Source organism: Aquarana catesbeiana, linkage group LG02 (genome assembly GCF_042186555.1).
Source record: "Aquarana catesbeiana isolate 2022-GZ linkage group LG02, ASM4218655v1, whole genome shotgun sequence".
NCBI classification, from domain to species: Eukaryota; Metazoa; Chordata; class Amphibia; order Anura; family Ranidae; genus Aquarana; species Aquarana catesbeiana.
Window position 1 is genome coordinate 108,976,066 of NC_133325.1, and position 21,717 is coordinate 108,997,782.

Here is a 21,717-nt window from a genome sequence, read left to right on the forward strand (position 1 = left end):
CTGAAACACTTATAGGAGGGGAAAGTTGTGCAGAAATTGTACAGGGCAGCTTGAGACCTACTCCAATATTCTTGGTAATTATACAACTCAGAAAGACATAGAGTCATAACTGAAAACACTCCATAATCCTAGGCTGGAGTATCAATTAGGGCATAATGACTGTCACAGACTTTGGGCTGCAGGAGAACCATTGCCTCGAGAACTCTGTGTTTTAATGTGTTCTTAAGTTATCAAGACAGAGCTGGTAAATAATTGCTTTTGGCTTCTTATGCATAAGTTAGATCCTATAGGGGAGCCGGACTGTCTGGGATGGTCATTGTCACGATAATAGGATTAGTTCTACTGTCTAAAGTGACCATTGTGTGAGATAATGGGAAAAGCCCTTATCTGATGGTTTTCTGTATAAATTCAGTGTGTGTTTCTCAAATAAAGCAGTTCTTATTCTAGTTTACTCCAAGACTGGTGTTGTCTGGTTCTTGGGGTTTCTATAGTCAGATCCATTGGTCTCGTGTTCCAGGACTTGGGAAGCAGCTTCTTGGCGGAAATACCCAACAGGTTATCATGAATCCGTCACAATGACCCTGTCTAAAATCATTGCACATATAAAGAACAACTGGTAAAAAAGGAAAAAGGGTGCCGGTGTGGGTTGAGATAAAAGAAAAAAAAGTGTTGTGAAAGAAAAAAAAAAAGAGATGGGGTGAGGAAGGGATTAAGCACTAATTTGCTAACTGTCATATTAGTATGGATTTGTCACAATCAATCTTTCCAAAACTAAAATCAGAATATTTTATCCCTCTGTGCCCCATACTCTGACCTTTCCATTTACATCAATAGAACAACTATTCCTTTTTCTGGTCCCAAATTTAATCACTGTTCGATTCTTGCTGCCTCAACCTCTGAAATGTCCCAATTACGACCCTTCTTAACAAATGACACCTCCAAGCCACAAATGCATTCACTTGTTATCTCTTGTCGTGACTATTACGTAGTCCTTGTTGGCCTACCTCTACCCAGGCTTTACGTTCTTCAGTCTATCATGAATACCGCAGTCAGACTTACCAACCATTCAGTGGCTGCCAGTCCTCTCTGCCAGTCCTTCCACTGGCTTTCTCCAACCAATACAATTCAAAATACTAACAACAACATAGAACACCATCCACAGCATTGCCCCAAGCAACACTACCAACCTCTTCTCAAAATATCACCCAAAGCGCCCTCGACACTCCTTCCAAGACTTTCAGCTCTCTCGCTCCCTCATCTCCGGCTCCTATGATTGACTACTGGATTTCTCCAGAGCCTCTACCTTCCTTTTGAACTCCCTGCCCCAATCTGTCCAGCTATCTCCTATGCAGCCCGCTTTTAGGTGATCCCTAAAAACGAATTTCTTCCGAAATCATATCTCGCCTCCTCATAAAAATTATCTTTTACATGAGCACATCTCTCACAGTTATTACCTTTTGTATTACTTGCTTCTACCTTTAGGATTGTAAGCTTGCCTGTGCAGGGCCCTCCTAACCCTCTTTTTCAAATTGTGTTATAATTGTACTGTCTCCCTTATTTTGTAAAGCACTGCACAAACTGTTAGCACTAAAAATTCCTGTATAATACTAATACACTGATAGATTTTCACTGGGAACAATGGGTGGTAAGAGATTTATCCATACTTATTTAGATTGCCATACCCCTAGGACATGCTACATTTTTTTATCCTATGTAACCAGTGTAACCATGTAGTGTGCATTCAGTGAAGCAACCATTTACCTTTCTTTGGAGAGTAGACATTAGAAATCACATGAATTTTCCAACATCACATTGTGTACAACATCAGGGATTACTAAAATGCTTATTGCTGTTCTTGAATTAGGTCCCAAAGGGTTCAACTGTTGTCTCGCAAATTTGTTATTGTGTATCACCACTGAAGACTGTTGGATCTGCAGTGCTTTATGTCATCTACCTACATTTTATCAACAGTATTTTTTTCTAGTTCATCATAGCTACAAAATTTGTTATAACCACCCGCTAGTAACTGGCTTAATTGCTTTTGGGTAGTGGATCATTTCATTTAGTTACAATAATCCTCACTAATGTGTTTTGTTGATGTGTGATATCCATGGAAAATCAATGTGCGGTAACATTTTCCCCTTTAATGTTTGATAAACAGCCTCTCTCATATTTTGATATAGCCTACATTGTTAGCAGACCAAAGAATATCAGGGAATTGATAACCTCACCTAACTTGCAAGGCGTAGACTAAACTGTTACAAAGCTAGACACTGGCTTTGTTAAAAAAAAACTGTTTTTCAATTCAAGAAAAATGAAGAACATCTGAAACTCATGTCAGAATATTTATGTTTGCCTGTCAAGACAGTGGAGAAACCATTAAATAAATGGTAACGTTTTGGTGCATTGAACAATAACAGTGATGTTTTTAGTGTGCCCAGGAATTCTTCGTAAAACATTTTAGTGTAGAGTAGTAAGATGTCTAGCCAAAATAATTTGGCATTCATGTAAATGACTAACACTTGTGACTTTCTTCAAAAGCAGGAAAGGAAAACATTTAATTTATGAAACATTATTATCCATGGGACTACATGTGTACAATGTTTAAACAGATTTTAGCCTTAGCCATTTAAGGGTTTCCTATATGTATCCGCGACTTCATTTGTTCTTGGCATTTTCCAATGTAAAGTCTTTTTAGATTTATTGCTAATGGTTAAAGAAAAAATTCCAGAAGAAATCTACATTGCTGGATGAAATGATTGGTATTAGATCTACATTGTGCAACATTATTTGGGGATTTTTTTTATAATGGCCTATTTCAAATTTGAACATGGAAACTATGAAAAAACCTTACTGACACGCAGTAAGAAAAAAAAAAAATCATTCAAAATAATTTTTAGTGAATAAATATTTTATTGTGGTAGAAAAGTATTTATCTGGAACTATCTTTACCCACCAAAACAAAAATATTTAAAAAGAAACAAAATGTACATGGGGTCACCTAGGAACTAAACTGCTATCTGTCCCTGGTCAAGTGACATATAACTATATTTTGCACTTTAACGCTAAGGCATATTTATCAGTGGAGGTTTACATATAGTTTATATGTTTTTACCAGCTTTTCATACCATATATGAATGGGTCAACGCTAACTAATTGAGACTGTTGTTTAATGCTATATAATGTATGTGCTATATTGCTGTTTGAATTATACATTTGCATCATGTCTACACCTTGATAAACATTGTAAATGGATCAGCGCTATCATTAATTGCTTCGACCTCCAAGGGGTATTATTATTAATTTATATAAAGTGCCTTGCAAAAGTATTCACCCCCTTGGCTTTTTACCTATTTTGTTACATTACAGCCTTTAGTTATCAGTTTAATCTGAATTATATGTGATGGATCAGAACACAATATTCTAAGTTGGTGAAGTAAAATTAGAAAAATGTATACATAAAACTATTTTTCGGGAATTAAAAACTGATAATTGGCATGTGCGTATGTATTTACCCCCTTTGTTATGAAGCCCATAAAAAGCTCTCGTGCTACCAATTACCTTCAGAATCACATAATTAGTGAAATTATGTCCACTTATGTTCAATCTAAGTGTCACATGATCTGTCATTACATATACACACCTTTTTGAAAGGCCCCAGAGGCTGCTACACCTAAGCAGGAGGCACCACTAACCAAACACTGCCATGAAGACCAAGGAACTCTCCAAACAAGTAAGGGACAATGTTGTTGAGAAGTACAAGTCAGGGTTAGGTTATAAAAAAATATCCAAATCTTTGATTATCCCTAGGAGCACCATCAAATCTATTAAAACCAAAATGGAAAGAACATGGCACAACAGCAAACCTGCCAAGAGACGGCCGCACACCAAAACTCACGGACCAGGCAAGGCATTAATCAGAGAGGCAGCACAGAGACCTAAGGTAACCCTGGAGGAGCTGCAGAGTTCCACAGCAGAGACTGGAGTATCTGTACATAGGATGACAATAAGCCGTATGTTCCATAGAGTTGGGCTTTATGTCAGAGTGGCCAGAAGAAAGCCATTACTTTCAGCAAAAAACAAAATGGAATGTTTTGAGTTTGCGAAAAGGCATGTGGGATACTCCCAAAATGTATGGAGGAAGGTGCTCTGGTCTGATGAGACTAAAATTGAACTTTTTGGCCATCAAAGAAAACGCTATGTCTGGCGCAAACCCAACACATTACATCACCCAAAGAACACCATCCCCACAATGAAACATTTTGGTGGCAGCATCATGCTGTGGGGATGTTTTTCAGCAGTCGGGATTGGGAAACTGGTCAGAGTTGAGGGAAAGATGGATGGTGCTAAATACAGGGATATTCTTGAGCAAAACCAGTACCACTCTGTTTGTGATTTGAAGCTAGGACAGCAGTTCCTCTTCCAGCTGGACAATGACCCCAAACACACTGCTAAAGCAACACTTGAGTGGTTTAAGGGAAACATGTAAATGTGTTGGAATGGCCTAGTCAAAGCCCAGACCTCAATCCAATAGAAAATGTAGTCAGACTTAAAGATTGCTGTTCACAAGCACAAACCATCCAACTTGAAGGAAATGGAGCAGTTTTGCAAGGAGGAATGGGCAAAAATCCCAGTGATAAGATGTTGCAAGCTCATAGACACTTATCCAAAGTGACTTGGAGCTGTGATAGCTGCAAAAGGTGGCTCTACAAAGTATTGACTTTAGGAGGGTGAATAGTTATGCACATTGACTTTTTCTATTTTGTCCTATTTGTTATTTGCTTCACAATAAAAGAAAAATCTTCAAAGCTGTCCTGTAAATTAAATGATGCAAATCCTCAAACAATCCATGTTGATTCCAGGTTGTGAGGCAACAAAACACGAAAAAAACCAAGGGGTGAATACTTCTGCAAGGCACTGTGTATATATATATATATATATATATATATATATATATATATATATATATATATAGTGCCAACAGTTTGAGTAGAGCTTTACAATATAATGGGAGACAGTACAACAACAATACAATTCAATACAAGAGGTTTAGGAGGGCTTAGTAGGTTCATAAACTGTGCTACATTTATCCGATGATCATATCCAATATATATGAATCACATATACTGACTGATGGCTCTATTCTACTAGTAGAATCATTTATATTTGCCTATCAGTTGGCATTGCTTATCTAGCCTTTTGAGTAGTTGACTATCCATAATAACTGTTGTTTTTCCTGGATTGATTCACATCCTGCACTATGCATAAAGGTTGCCACTATCATGAAAATTATAGAGGGTATTGATATATGGGCTTTTGGAGGTTCATGGCTCTTACCATGCATATTTGTCATGAGAACAACAGTGTGCATATTTTCCTGTTAAAAAACTTAATTTTCACTTCTGGGGTTTTATCACACTTGACACAACAAGGATAATATTTGGAAATATCTAGATGAGCTATACAGTATATCTGCTGGAAAGGAATTTTTATAGAATAAAGTTTTTGGTTTGTACTTATAACTATCTCTGACACCAATCTATGATGTAAATTATGTTATTGCAATATGATGAAAAAATCATATAAATAAGAGACATTTTAGGTCTTCATAATGATATTAACCACCTCAATACAGGGCACTTAAACCCCCTTCCTGCCCAGACCAATTTTCAGCTTTCGGTGCTCTCACACTTTGAATGACAATTACTCAGTCATGCAACACTGTACCCAAATAAAATTTGTGTCCTTTTGTTTCACACAAATAGAGCTTTCTTTTGGTGGTATTTAATCACTAATGGGTTTTTTTATTTTTTGTGCCATAAATAAAAAAAGACCGTACATTTTGTGAAAAATTGCCTTTTCCTTTGTTTTTGTCATAAAATTTAGCAAATTAGTAATTTTTCTTCATAAATTTTGGTCAAAATTTATACTGCTATATATCTTTGGTAAAAATAACCCAAATTAGTGTATATTATTTGGTCTTTGTGAAAGTTATAGAGTCTACAAACTATGGTGCCAATCACTGAAAATTTAAAACATCTGATCAGGCCTTCAGTACATAAGGTGAATCTAATTTCTTGAGGTACTAACAAGTCAGAAAAGTACAAATACCCCCCAAATGACCCCTTTTTAGAAAGTAGACATTCCAAGGTATTAAGTAAGTAGCATGGTGAGTTTTTTAAGTTGTAATTTTTTCCCACAATTCTTTGCAAAAGGAAGATTTTTTTTTTTCAAAATTGTCATATTAACTGGTTATTTCTCTCACAGAGCATATGCATACAACAAATTACACCCCAAAATACATTCTGCTACTCTTTTACACAAAGTTGTTTTTATAAGATATTTCCAACACATAGCAAATACATAGCAAAAATGACACCCCAAAATACATTCTGCTACTCCTCTTGAGTATGGAGATACCACATGTGTGGGACTTTTACACAGCCTGGCCACATACAAAGGCCCAACATTGAAGTAGCACCATCAGGCGATCTACAAGCATAAATTACACATCTCATTTCTCAACCACCTATTACACTTTTGAAGGCCCTGGAGCACCAGGACAGAGGAATTGCCCACAAAATGACCCCATTTTGGAAAGCAAACACCCAAATGTATAATCTATGAGCCATAATGAGTCTTTTGAAGGGTTATTTTTTTTCCAGAAGTTTTTGGAACATGTGGAAAAAAAATAAAAACGCATTTTTTTTACACAAAGTTGTCCATTTATAAGATATTTCCAACACATAGCAAATACATAGCAAAAAGGACACCCCAAAATACATTCTGCTACTCCTCCTGAGTATGGTGATACCACATGTGTGAGACTTTTACACAGCCTGTCCACATACAAAGGCCCAACATTGAAGAAGCACCATCAGGCGATCTACGAGCATAAATTGCACATCTCATTTCTCAACCACCTATTACACTTTTGAAGGCCCTGGAGCACCAGGACAATGGAATTGCCCACAAAATGACCCCATTTTGGAAAGCAAACACCCCAATGTATAATCTATGAGGCATAATGAGTCTTTTGAATGGTTATTTTTTTCCAGAATTTTTGGAAAATGTGGAAAAAAATTAAAAACGCATTTTTTTTACACAAAGTTGTCCATTTAGAAGATATTTCCAAAACATAGCAAAAATTACACCCCAAAATACATTCTGCTACACCTCCTGAGTATGGGGATACCACATGTGTGAGACTTTTACACAGCTTGGCCATATACAGAGGCCCAACATCCAAGTAGCACCATCAGGCGTTCTAGGAGCATACATTACATAGATAAATGCCTGGCAACCTATCATTTTTGAATACCCTTCATATTTCTAACACATAGCATGTACATACCAAGAATTACAATCCAAAATAAATTCTATTGCGGAAAGAGTAAAAAAAAAGTATTACCTGTGCTTTTAGTAGTGTCCACAGAAGAGAGCACTGGTCCAGGCAGCAGTCAGAGATGTGCTTAGTGACAGCAATAGTAATTATCCAGGCAACAGGCAGGAATATTGTCTATAGTCAGCACAAGGATATTGTCAGCACAGCCAAAGCATTTGTCCATAGAAATTGTCCAGGCAGAGACAACCAGCACAGCCATAATATTGGTCCTGGTACACTGTTACCTGCAGACACTCATTATTGTACCACGCTCCAGCCCTTTAAAAAACATACTGCCTCTTGCTACAGCTAATTATTTGCATAGTCCAGGTAGCAGGCAGAGGTGTGGTCCGTTCATGTGGCAGGCAAAGGCATGATGGCAGTAAGTCAGCAGCAGGCTGAGGGCCGCAATTGGGCAAGACCTGTGCACAGGGGCACAGGGGTAGAGGCTTCGACCCACCCAAATCTCTATGAAGCCTCCGGACTCCAGACCCTAGTCCGGAAATTACAAAACCCGGAGAAAACAAAAAAAATTGTTTTCTCCATCCGGAAAAACTATTCTGGAGCCCTTCACATATGTGAGACCCCTGTGTACTATAGTAGCAGGGCAACAGATCAGTCCAAGCGGTAGGCAAAAGCATAGTCCATAAAGAGGCCAGGGTCAGTTCACGTGCAAGAAGTCCAAGCGGTAGGCAGAAGCATAGTCACAAAACAGGCCAGGGTCAGTTCATGTGCAAGCAGTCCAAAAGGTGGGCAGAGGCATAGTCAAAACAGGCCAGGGTCAGTTCATGTGGAAGCAGTCCAAACGGTAGGTAGAGGCATAGTCAAAAAGCAGGCCAGGGTCAGTTCACGTGGAAGGCAGTGGCATGGTTATTTGGGGAAGCATGGAAAATGATCAGCGAAAATGGGGAAAATATGGGCTAATAATTCAGGGATGTATGATACAGTTCGAAGCATTCACCAATGCAAAGGCCAGGTTGGGAGGAACACTTGGTACAATGGAAGCTGGTATCTTTTCGAAAACCTCTTCTGCTGCACACGTGACATCTTTTTTGCCGTCTGCGGACTGCTTCCAGAATGGTGTATGGGAAGTGGCGTTCATGAAGTCGGCTAACAGGATCGGAGCGAAGGTCTTCTGGGGGGGGGTCTTTGTTGATAGACGAGGGACGTGACTACTACTTCTATTAATTTTAGGAAGGGGTGGGGCTTTCTGTGGATTTTGTGTAGACTATGTAGGAATTGTAAATGGCCAAATGGATTAGATAAATTTCTACCTTCTTGTACCAGAATCGGGACCTCCTTATTGACAAACAGGGCTGAATCATTTGGTCTTTAAAATCCACCCCCCCATGTAGAGATTATAGTCTTGGACACATGTCGATTTTTCAATGGGACCTCGTCTTCGCTGAACTACAACTGTAGTGTCATCGTGAATGGTGGACATCATGTGCACGTTCCTGTTATCCTTCCACCTCAAGACCAGCACTTCATTGCATCTCAGTGTTGCTCTTTCCCCCCTTTGCAGCTTTTTGTTCACTATGGATTGTGGGAAGCCCTTCCTATTTTTTCTTGAGGTTCCGCAGGCCAGGGTTTTTTTGATATATAGGTGTCTGAAAAGGGGCAGGCTGGTATAAAAGTTGTCCAGGTATATATGATATCCTTTTTTCAGAAGTGGGTAAGCCAGGTCCCATACGATTTTTCCAGTTGTGCCCATGTAGGCCGGGCACTCAGGGGGCTGGAGCTGGGAATCTCTTCCTTTATATATGCGGAACGCATACAGATATCCCGTGGCTCTCTCACAGAGCTTGTAAAATTTTACTCCGTATTTGGCCTTTTTGCTAGGAATATATTGTTTTATTCCTAGCCAGCCTGAAAATGGTACCAGGGACTCACCCACACATATATACTTCTCGGGGACAATAAATTTATCAGTGGGCGAATCTTGTATAACTTATCAGAATTTGGATGATTGCGGGGAGGGCACTGGGTGTTGTCGTTAAAATGAAAGAATCTCATAATCCTCTCATATCTGGACCGGGGCATTGTGGCAGAATACATGGGCATATGGTGGATGGGGTTGGTGGACCAATAGGTATGTCCTTCAATTTTTTTTGTAAGCCCCGTGTTTAGGGTGAGGCCCAAAAACAATTTGAACTCCTCCAAATTCAAATCTCTCCACTCAAACGGACGGGCATAAGATGATTGGGGGTTGCTGGCAATATACTGCTGGGCATACAAATTTGTCTGGTCCACAATGCATTGCAGCAAATTGTCGGGCAAAAACAGGTGAAAACAATTGATCTCTGTGAAATTTTGGGTGTTGGCCTGCACACCTGGCTGTGCTGTAAAAGGGGGAATAATTGGTGATCCCGAGTTGGAAGGCAGCCATGTTGGGTTGGCAAGACCATCTGGCATGTATGTAGCGGCCCTGGCTCTTGGGGGACGTGACACTCCAGTAGTTGGGGGAGTTGAATTTCCTGTGCTAGTACTCAGGCGTGATGTGGCAGCACTGGTGCTGGGCCAGGGCATTTGTGCTCGGGGCCTATTGCTGGCGGCAGCACTGGTACTGGGCCTTTGTTGATGGGGCCTATTTCTGGCGGCAGCGCTGGTACTGGGCCTAGGAATATAATCCTGGTTGCTGGTGGCTTCCTGGTTTCCAGAGTGTCATGCCCTTTTAGGAGATACCCATTCTTCATCCGAATCATTACTACTCTCGATCAGTTCAAATGCCGAATTTGATTCGGAATCAGAATTGGAATCTGATGAGAACTCCCCGGTGCTCTCATCAGTCATGGAGAGGATCTGGAACGCCTCCTCACTAGTATATTCTCTTTTGGACATGGCTGTGTGGCGGGTAGCTGTGCGACGGGTGACAGATGGGTGGCAGGTGACGGTCACTGATGGGCTGTGCGATGGGTGGCAGGTGACGTTCACTGAGAGGTGACGCTGGTGTGATGGGCGATGGTCACTGATGGGTGACAGGCAATGGTCACTGATGGGTGACAGGCCACGGACGGTGATGGGTAATGGTCACAGATGGTTGACAGGCGACGGTCACTGATGGGTGACAGGGCACGGTCACTGATGGGTGACAGGTGCACCGCTGATGGTCATTGATGGGTGACGGGTGACAAGGCACAGTCACTGATTTGTGACGGGTGACAGGGCATGGTCACTGATGGGTGACAGGTGACAGGGCATGGTCACTGATGGGTGACAGGCGATGGTCGCTGATGGGTGACAGGCCATGGACGGTGACAGGTGATGGTCACAGATGGTTGACAGGCGAAGGTCACTGACAGGCGACGGTCACTGATGGGTGATGGGTGACAGGCCACGGTCACTGATGGGTGACGGGTGCACCGCTGATGGTCACTGATGGGTGACAGGGCACGGTCACTGGTGGGTGACGGGTGACAGGGCACGGTCACTGATGGGTGACGGTTGCACCGCTGATGGTCACTGATGGGTGACAGGGCACGATCACTGGTGGGTGACGGGTGACAGGGCACGGTCACTGATGGGTGACGGTTGCACCGCTGATGGTCACTGATGGCAGTTTCTTATGTGACAGGTGCACTTTTATGGGGTGACTGTTGGGTGACAGATGACAATTGGGGGGGGGCGAAGGGACAGGTGTGGTGTTGGTGCAGACACTACTAAACATAGATCTGTAACTCACTGCTCCTGGCTCTTCTCTCCTCACACTGGAAACGGTGTGTGAGGAGAGAAGAGCTAGTAACAGCTAGTGACAGCTCTTTGTTTACATTTAGTGATCGGCTGTGAATGGATCACAGCTGATCACGTGGTACACAGCCCTGGCCAATGGCTGTGTACTATCGTCAGTGACGAGCAGTGTTCCTGGGAACACGCCGCCACCGACGTGCACGCGCAGCACGCTCACGATCGCGCGCATGCACCATGCAGTGCGGGGAGTTACCATTCGTGATCAGCCGTGACTTCATCACGGCCGATCACGTGGTAAACAGCCATGCCCAGTGGTTGTTCACCCCTGTCGGTGACGAGCGGTGTCTCGGTGACACGCCGCCACTGACAGTACAGGGCTGCGCGCACACGGTCACGCGCATGCCCTGTTTAAACGGGCTCATGTCATATGACATCCGCCCAGAACAAGAGGCTTACCGTCCCGCCGTCATATGACGGTGGGCGGTAGGCTAGTGGTTAAGCTCATGCACACTGGATGTTTTTGGACATTTTTACAGCTGCTGTTTTTGGCTTCAGACATTTTTTTCTACAGTCAATAAACTCTACAACATGTTATCCTATGTGTCCATGCACACATAGGCTTTTATCAACTGTTTTTGGATGGGACTTTTTTTGCTGTAAAAAAACACCCAAAACTAGTGGGTTCTGAGGGGAGTTTTTCAGCTGTTTTCAGCTGTAAAAACACTCCAACATCAAAAAATGCCTAAAAATGCAGATAAACGGCAATAAATGCCCAAAAATGCGGCTCACCAGCATTTTCGAATGTTTTTTATCCATCAAAAAAAAAACCCACTAAAAAAAACGCTAATGCAAAAATGTTAAAAAACTCACTGCAAAGCTACTGGCGTTTTTAGAATGTTATTATAACGTCCAATGTGCATGAGGCCTTATGGAGATCCTGTACCTGGTGCCTTGTTGTCATTATTGATAGTTATATAGTTACTTAGTTAGTCCTGTTGAAAAAAGGCACAAGTCCAACTATTTCAACCAATAGAAAATAAATGGAAAAGTATAGAGCAGATGAGATAACTAGAAAATTTCCATATACAGAATCATCTACCCATAGTTGATTTAGAGGAAGGCAACAAAAAATATAAAGCATGGTCCAATTTTCTCCAGCAGGAAAAAAATCAATTTCTTCCCGATCCCACAGAAGGTAATCGGGAAATTCCCTGGATCAACAGTCCCTAGTGTTTTTACCTATAAATGTTAATGTCTTGTTATATTTTGCTAATTTAGTAATGCATTAAGCTCTTTTAAAAACATCTACAGAGCTGGCCAGTAGTTAATCAATACTGAATAAGCAGTTACTTCAAGACAATCATTTTGGCCATTTAATCAATTTTTTTCTTCTATCCATGGTAACACCATGTGCGGTTGGGTCTGTTTTTACAGTATTGCCGCGTATACAAGGCCGGACTTTCCAACGTAAAATGTGCGATCGGAGCTTGTCCGACTGTGTGTAGGCTCCATCTGACAGTTTCCATCGGAATTTCCATTGCACAAAATTTGAGATCTGGTTCTCAAATTTTCCGACAACAAAATCTGTTCGCGTAAATTCCGATCGTGTGTACACAATTCAGACGCACAAAGTGCCACGCATGATCAGAATCAAGCAGAAGAGCCACACTGGCTATTGAACTTTTTCTCAGCTCGTCGTAAGTGTTGTACGTGACCGCGTTCTTGACGTTCAAAATTTCCGACAAGATTTGTGTGACTGTGTGTATGCAAGACAAGTTTGAGCCAACATCCGTCGGAAAAAATCCATGGATTTTGTTGTTGGAATGTCCGATCAATGTCCGATCGTATGTACGGTGCATAATGGTTTTTATTTTGGTGGATATAGATAGCAGAGATATTTTTCCAGCTTAACAAACACTTTTTGAATCATTATTTCTCTTAAATGATTAATTATATTTTTTGCAGCTTACTGTTTTAACAAGGCTTTTTTTCTTTCTTCCTATTTTTATATAATTATTTTTGAAAAGTTATGCACACGATCGGACATTCCGACAACAAAATCCATACACACAGTCACGCAAATCTTGTGGGAAATTCCGAACGTCAAGAACGCGGTGACGAACAACACATACGATGAGCCGAGAAAAATAAAGTTCAATAGCCAGTGTGGCTCTTCTGCTTGATTCCGAGCATGCGTGGAACTTTGTGCATCGGAATTGTGTACACACGATCAGAATTTATGACAACGGATTTTGTTGTCGGAAAATTTAAGATCGATATCTCAAATTTTGTGTGACGGAAATTCCGATGGAAAATGTCCGATGGAGCCTACACACGGTCGGAATTTCAGACAACAAGCTCCCATCGAACATTTTCCGTAAGAAAATCTGACCGTGTGTACGAGGCATAAAACTGCACTGCTGTATCAGATTATTATTTGTATTTCTATGCACTGATTTGGGTAGACAAAGAAAAAATGTACTTCCAATAAAACTTTTCCAAATGTGTCTTTTTTAAAAAAAATGTATTCGTTCATTTTTTTGGGGAGTATGAGAAACCAGCGTTACCCTTTACTTATTCATGTAGGGGGTGCATATCTGGAGGCCTTAAAGGTGGCTTCCACATTCCAAAAAGCCTACCCCCATACCCTCACATCCTCCAGGCATGGGGCCCCCTGGCAAGCTACCCTCCTAATGTTGAGGGCATGTGGCCTAGTATGGTTATGGATGGGTTAGCATGCCCTCTGACCCTCTTTCCTGAACCGCCAGGCTGCATGCTTGGAAAAGTGTCTGGTATTGAATTTGATGGGACTGCATCTTTTTGTTTTTTGTGTGAGGTTCCTCCTTAAAATCCATACCAGACCCTCATTAATAATAAGGGTCTGGTATAGATGTTGAGGGTAATCTCCCGGCTAATTTGTTTACAAACAGATAAATGTAAATTTTCTTTTCTTTCTGAATGTCATTTTTGCTTTAGTACATTGTACTGGTGTGCCAATTCACGTGCAGGTTTAAGGCATTCCCCAAGCATGTGAATTAAAAGGAACTGTGTATTATTAATAGCAAATAAAGAAAAAGGTGGTCCGTTCCTAAAAAACAAGCGCTTACGTGACAGTGAAATAAATAGGAAGGCCAGTATGGTGGCCTGAAATTATGGGAGGAGCCTGGGGGGATACTGATTCGTATCGATTTCGTTTTTTTACATTTATAGTCAATTCGTATCGGAGTCACTTCACTTTACAACCGATTTGTAGCAGACATAATTTCATACATTCAAACCACTGTCTATCATGTTCCCCATTTGTAAAACTGTCGTCACCTCATGACGTAAGTCTCTTGCCTCATTCTCACTGCTTCGTAGAAATTTCACCATATCATTCGTATGTTATTCGTACTCATTCATTGGGTTTTGTACCTCATTTGAGCCCAGTCGTGACTCGTGGCAGCCCTCTGCTCGGGACTATTCAAATCTAGCTGCCTAGGCTGCACAAACATTACGAATACACGTAACTCACTCACACTACAAGCCACTTCCGAATCAAGTCGTATCAACACGTATGTCCCAAAACCTGTGCCCAACTACTAACCCCACACCTCCTACTAACCGCCACACCTCCTACTGACCTCCTACACCTCCTACTAAACACCAAACAGCCACCTACAGCCTATCCGAGTCTAGTCGCATCATCAGCGCAACAATTCGGATCCTCGGCATACAAGTCCCACCGTTACTCACACCTACAGCCGATCCGAGTCTAGTCGCATAATCGGTGCAATGATTCGGGTCCTCGGCAAATACAAACCCCACCATTATTCACACTCCAGCCGGTCCAAATTTAGTCGCATCGGCGATACAAATGCAGCAGCACAACAATTTGAATCCTCGGCCTTACATTACTCTTATCAAGCATAAACATACAAGTCTCACTCCATCTATTTGTACATTGTTGGGGTCGGTCATTCCTACATGCTCAAATTCCGCTAATTTTGTTTTTGCCTTCCCGATAAGGCTGCTTACTTGCAATTGTTGCAAGCATCTCTGCAAGTGGCTCAAATCAGCCACTCACCCTCTCCAGTGGCAAATCGGCTGCTTGCCTATTCTCTGTCGCTTCTCTCTTTAGGTCAGTAGAGTTCCAGTTGGTCCATCCTGCACCATGTTTGGACGGTAGTCCCTCAGGTAAAAAAAAACTGTGTTCACACACTGACGACAGGGCTCGCACCTTCACCAGGGGGCTAGCCATGCCCCAAACAGCTCTTTGCAATCCCCCTTGGAAAAACAATTTCCTATGTCACCTTTCTTACAGGTTCCCGGTCAACCCACTTCTTGTTCCCAACCAGGACTTCACAAGCTAGGGCATCGAGTCAGATGCATAGTATGCTACAGATGCATAGTACACCTACAGCCGATCCGAGTCTTGTCGCATCATCGGCACAATGATTCAGATCCTCGGCACTACAAACACTGACAGTCGAATCCGAGTCTAGTCGCATTATAGACACAAACAATTCAGATCCTCGGCACTACAAACCCCCCATTCACACCTCCTACAAACACCACACCTCCTAATAACAACACCATTTCTCTCACCAACTCGTCTAGTCGCATCATCGGCACAATGATTCGGATCCACGGCACTACAAACCTCACTGTTACTCAAACCTATAGCTAATCCGAGTCTTGTCGCATCATCGGCACAACAATTTGGATCTTCAGCACTATAAAACACCAACAGCCCAATCTGAGTCTAGTCGCATCATTGGTGCAGTGATTCGAATCCCCGGCACTACAAATACCACCGTTACTCACACCAACAGCCCGTTCTGAGTCTAGTCGCATCATCGTCACTATGATTCGAATTCTCAGCGCTACAAACCTCACCATTACATACGAGCTGCATTAAGCAGTTAAATACATCATGACTAGGCCGCATGCATGTTGGGTGCCTCGGGTTATACCTATCCTCCCACCCAACTAATCCCTGGCCGCCTTCCTCGTACAGGGATGCACCTCAGGATTCCACACTGGCCTCATCACAATGCAAGAACCTACTCTCAGCTGCCACTGACGAGTCAGCTTTTCGGCATCTTGTTACAAACCAAACTGGACTGGGGTACCCTTTTCCAAGTCACCCCTTACCGTCTGGAGAGTCAGTCCTATTGGACTTGCTGAGCGCATATATTCTACTAAACTTCCTTAGTGTATGATTTGTCCATGCCTCATTGTTCTCACATCCCAAGTGTGAACCAGGGGTGGATCCAGGGGGGGGCAACGGGGCAATTGCCCCCTCTGAGAATGCTGGTGAGAGGGTAGGCGGCTGGCTCCGCGGGAGAGAGAGCGGATGGCCGGGCGGGTGACAGTCTGAGAGAGTGGACGGGTGAGAGAGCGGACGGCCGGGCTGGTGACAGTCTGAGTGAGACTGACAGTGGGCGGGTGAGAGAGCGGACAGCCAGGATGGTGACAGTCTGAGAGAGTGGGCGGGTGAGAGTCAGAGAGCGGCCGGGCTGCTGGCCAATCAGGGAGCCGGCAGGCGGGGGAGCAGAGAGATGACATCATCTCTCACCGCCCGCCCTGCATCCCTGCAGTTCCGCCCTCACTGTGCAGGCAGCCATGGGCAGCAGAGAGATTACATCATCTCTCTGCTGCCTGACTGGTAATCTGCTGCCTCACCCTCTGGGAAACAGAAAGTGACAATTGTAGCAGGCAAGTGACAATCCGCAACGTGTGGCAGATGATGTGGCAAGTGACAATTTGATCTGGTGGCAGGCGACGTGGCAAGTGACAATCTGCATCTAGTGGCAGGCAACATGGCAAGTGACAATTCACAATGTGTGGCATGTGACATGACAATCCGCATCTGGTGGCAGGTGACATGACAAGTGACAATCTGCATCTGGTGGCAGGCGACGTGGCAAGTGACAATCTGCATCTGGTGGCAGGTGACGTGGCAAGTGACAAACCGCATCTGGTGGCAGGTGACGTGGCAAGTGACAAACCGCATCTGGTGGCAGGTGACGTGGCAAGTGACAAACCGCATCTGGTGGCAGGTGACGTGGCAAGTGACAAACCGCATCTGGTGGCAGGTGACGTGGCAAGTGACAATTGTAGCAGGCAAGTGATAATCTGCATCTGGAGGCAGGTGACGTGCAAAGTGACAATCCGCAATGTGTGGCAGGTGACGTGGCAAGTGACAATCTGCATCTGGTGGCAGGCGATGTGGCAAGTGACAATTGTAGCAGGAAAGTGACAATCCACATCTGGGGGCAGGTGACATGGCAAGTGACAATCCGCATCTGGTGGCAGGCAACGTGGCAAGTGACACGCTTGGGGCTCTCACTGATTCTGCATTATGGTGAGTTGAACTATTTCATTTTATACAACAATGTAATAATAGAAATAATGCGCTTCAATCATCCTGACACCATAACAACCATGGTGCTGTGATGATTGAAGCGCCAACACCAGCCATTTCCCTGATAAATTCCCCCCAAAAAACGTATTTTCTGGCAGTGCCCCTCCTGAGACTAGACTCTAGATCCGCCCCTGGTTTGAACTCTCTAATACCCTCAGAAGAATTTTCCCTTAAGCATTTGTCAGTCAACCTAGCCAGTCAAGCCATCGTTAGTATAGGAGTAGGCGCTTGGCAGTCCAAATCGGACATCTCAGACGCTTTCAAAGTAAAGTACTGCCCATTGAGCTATCCCTCTAGCGATGGCATACGGATCAAATGGAAAGGCTTATATTATTTTGGCACCAAATTGTCATTTTGTACTAGAGAAAAAAAAAAAAAACAGCCCATAGCTGTTCGATACTTTTGCCCAGATCCCTTTTCTGGACCCTGTCGCATCAGGCACATTGCCAGAAAGTCATCCACTATTTATCCCGCAACACCCTGTAGGCCTATCGTACAGCCTGGAATTCCTACGGCAGGTTCCTAGCCCCAAACCCCAGGGCAGTGTCGGGAGATCTTAAACACATCCTGGCTTTCATATCATACTGCCATTCCCAGCTGGCTCTATCACATAATACCATCAGACTCTACTTAGCTGGCATCCAGCATTTTGTCTCCTTACAGGACCCTACCAAGCCATCCTTGTTCCCTGCCCATGCAGCCAAAACCATCCTATGTGGTATCCGCAGGCAGCAACCCCAAAACTAGTAGCAAGCACCTACTCGGCACTAGCGCCATCTTCAGTCTACCATCCTGTCACGTCCCCCCCCCTTCGGGTTACTGCCCAGCCTGGTCCTCCAAGCAGCCATCTACCTGGCCTTTTATGGCTTCTAACATCCAAGCGAGTTCACCATCACCGGCCCCGGCTGTCGGGTACTACGCAGACACCATCTGACACGCCATCAGAATCACGTTATCCTGCACCTCGTAGTGTCCAAAAACACAACCATCCGGTCCCGGGCTAGATATCAAGCTATTCCAGGCTCACAACGCCTGGTGCCCAGTGGCCATTCTAGACCAGTCGTTATCTCATCTTCCCGACCTGTCGGAGTCTAGCCCATTGCTACCTTTCCTTACCAACCCTCTGAGTGGTAGCCAGTTCACCAGACACATTAGGATCCTCTTGCTTAACTTAGGCCTTGACCCTGGCCGATAATCTGGATATTCCTCCCGGGTCGGAGCAGCGTCAGCAGCGTCATGAAACGGGGTCCCGGACCACGTAATCAAGAACATGGGCAGATGGAAATCCGCTTGCTTTGCTCAATACATCCTCAATCTGCAAGCAGAAATGTCACAAGCCTTCAGCAAGCTTGCCCTGTAGGACATTATCAGCTCAAATAAATAATTACCTCCCTAATCAAGTCTTTTGCCCCTTCTCTTGGCATACCATCCTGCAGACCAGGGCACACTTCAGGTCTGCATTATGTTGTTAGTCTTGTGATGTGTTTATGTGGTTCACATCTCTCCAGGACATTAGGGCTCCGACCATAAATAGGAAGGCTAGTATGGTGGCCTGAAATTATGAGCTGACATCATTACTGTTCGTCGTATGGCCAGGGTGGGGCCATACGATGAACAGTAGTGACATCACCACATCAGTCAGGGACATGGCTGTGTCTACTGCTGGAGAGTTAAGCTCAGTGGGGTAGGAGACGCCGCAACGATCCTCGTGTGTTTCGCTGACCAAATGTGATTATACGCTTGCTTATTTTTGAATGTTTGTAAGTGCAAGTCCTAAAGGGGGAGTTTTGTTGTGTCTAATTTAAAAAAAAAACTGTCTCAACGGGATTACATCATCGCTGGATGGATAAGGAGGTCGGTGAGTGAGGCCACGTGAGCGGCCTACGATAAGGTATGGCAGGAATGGTGGGAATTTGATTAGTCACGCCGGGGTGGATATGGATGGCGTGGAGGTAAGGTTGCTAGTCATACATTTTGTTTCCAGAAATCTGGAACAGGGGGTATCGGTGTTGGCCATGGGCCAAAAACTTGCGAGTTTGGCGTTAATGTTCAAGTTACGGGGCGGTGTCGATTTTACCAAGGCTTTTTGGGTCCGACAGGCTATGAAAGATTATCAGAGGATACATAAGAGCAGGTATGCTAGGAGGCCTGTGTCCTTTGACAACCTGCAGACACTTTTTGTTCAGTTGGGCTCATTGTGTGCGTCGGCTTACAAGGTTTCCTTGTTTAAAGTGGCATTTTCGATGGCCTTTTTTGGAGCCTTCAGGATTAGTGAACTAGTCAGCCCATTTAAGAGCGTTTCGGGGGGGCTTATGGGCTCAGGATGTGGTTTGCAGGGGGGGTTAGCATTGAGTTGTTGCTTTGCCGGTCCAAGACAGACCAGGGTAGCAAGGGCGTCAGAGTCCTGCTGTTTTCTCTACCGGGCTCTCCTGTGTGCCCGGTGAGGGTGGTAAGGGAGTTCCTGGGAGTTTGGTTTCGAATGGGCCATTTTTATTGCACAGGGACGGGCCTCCATTGTTTAAGTTCCAGTTTGTGTAAGTTTTTAGAAAATGCCTTAAAGCAGCGAGTTTAGATTGCACACAGTATGCATTGGGGCGGCTACAGAGGCCACGCAATGTGGGTTGGACAAGGTGGTTGTTAAGCGGATTGGTAGATGGGACTCTAGGAGATTCTGTACCTACATTCGCCCGCATTTGGTAGACAACAGGAGGGGGGGGATGTTTTTGGCAAGCATGCATATATCATGGTTTATCAAGTGGGGTAAGTATATGTTGTTTGTCTCCTGGTTATCCTGAGGTGTTTTTGTTCCTTTCTTTCTTTCAGGTGGAGAACAGCTGGGCCTCGTCTGGATCATAGGCCACTCCTATTTGTTTTGGGAGCCAGGCGAGCAGACGTTATGCCTAATGGCAGGCAGCTGGGGATTTCCAGGGGGGGAGGCATGTATCAGTTGGTTGGGCCGGTTGGGTATGATGTGGAGTAGGCATGTGCCGGAAGTGCATCATTTTGCATGTCTGGACAGGCCACCGGACATTTTGGTGTTCTATGTCGGTGGGAGCTCATCAAGAACGTTCATCAAGTTCATCAAGGACGTCAAGTTTGACTTCCTAAAGCTGAGGACAGCCTTCCCAGATATGTTGGTCTGGCAGTCCAACATTGTGGCCAGGACAACCTTGGCAAGGTCAGTGGACAGAATCAACAAAGCCCGTATTAAAGTGAATAAAATGGTGGGCCGCTTTGTGATTCGTAATGGGGGTTTGGTGATCCTCCATAGGGAATTGGAGAGGGATGCCGGGCTTTATCTCAGGAGGGACGGTGTTCACCTGTCTGCGGTTGGTATTGATCTATGGTCCCTGGGGTTACAGGATGGGATTCAGCATGCTTTGAGAGTGTGGAGCGGCTCTCAGGTGTAAGGGGTCACCCTTGTTAGCTGTGCCAGTGGTGGTCTTTGATGGTGGCAAGATAACCTACGAGATGGAAGTGTGGGGGACTCATTGGTTTTATGGGCCCTCTGGTGTATTCCAGTTAACATGGTTTAGCTGGAAGATGGTAATGGTTGCACTGCGGGCAATGGGTTGTCTCTGAGTTGGTGTAACACGGCTGGAGGCCTAGTACGTAAAAAGGCCCACAGTGTAGATGTGGAACAGAGCTAAGTTGGGAAGTGCTGTCAAACACCACCGGGTAGAGCATCTGATATTTAGGGTTTTGTTATATGTTAAAGAATGTTATATATTTAATATTTGTGAATAAAAAGGCTGCTATGGCCAGTTATACTCCATTTCAAGTGTAGTCTCGTTAATCATAGGTAACGTTAAGTGGGTTAGGGCTAGAGTATGACAATGGTTTGGCAGTCATAGGAAGGTTAGGACATCTTATCTACCCTGGTCATGAACTTCAATAGATTTCAGTTGGGAATTTGGTGTTCTTTTCTGGGTTTGTGGATTTTGTAAATTTGTGGGCACTGAATGACCAGCAAACTGAAATTTGCTAAATTCACCCATCTCCACTCAAAGGCAAAGTATGTAGCTACTACCTTAAAGTACTTCCTAATGGTACCTTTAGGATCTCAGATTGTTCCATCAGTAATGACAGACTCTGGAACTTTTATTTATTTTTTCCTAATATTGAATTGTTTAGTGAATGTCAGTTGAAAAGAACAATTGTTCAAGTGCCTGATCATTGCTGAATTAATTCTCCATTATGCAATATGCACAGTGACCCTTCTTACTTACAGGGCCAG

The 21,717-nt window shown here is 43.8% G+C and overlaps 1 protein-coding gene across 1 annotated transcript in view; it reads right to left on the minus strand.

Annotated features, from left to right (window-relative positions):
* The window catches only part of RXFP2 (relaxin family peptide receptor 2), a 512,938-nt gene that overhangs the window by 319,944 nt on the left and 171,277 nt on the right, over window positions 1–21,717 (minus strand). The gene's annotated exons all lie outside the window — the stretch shown is intronic.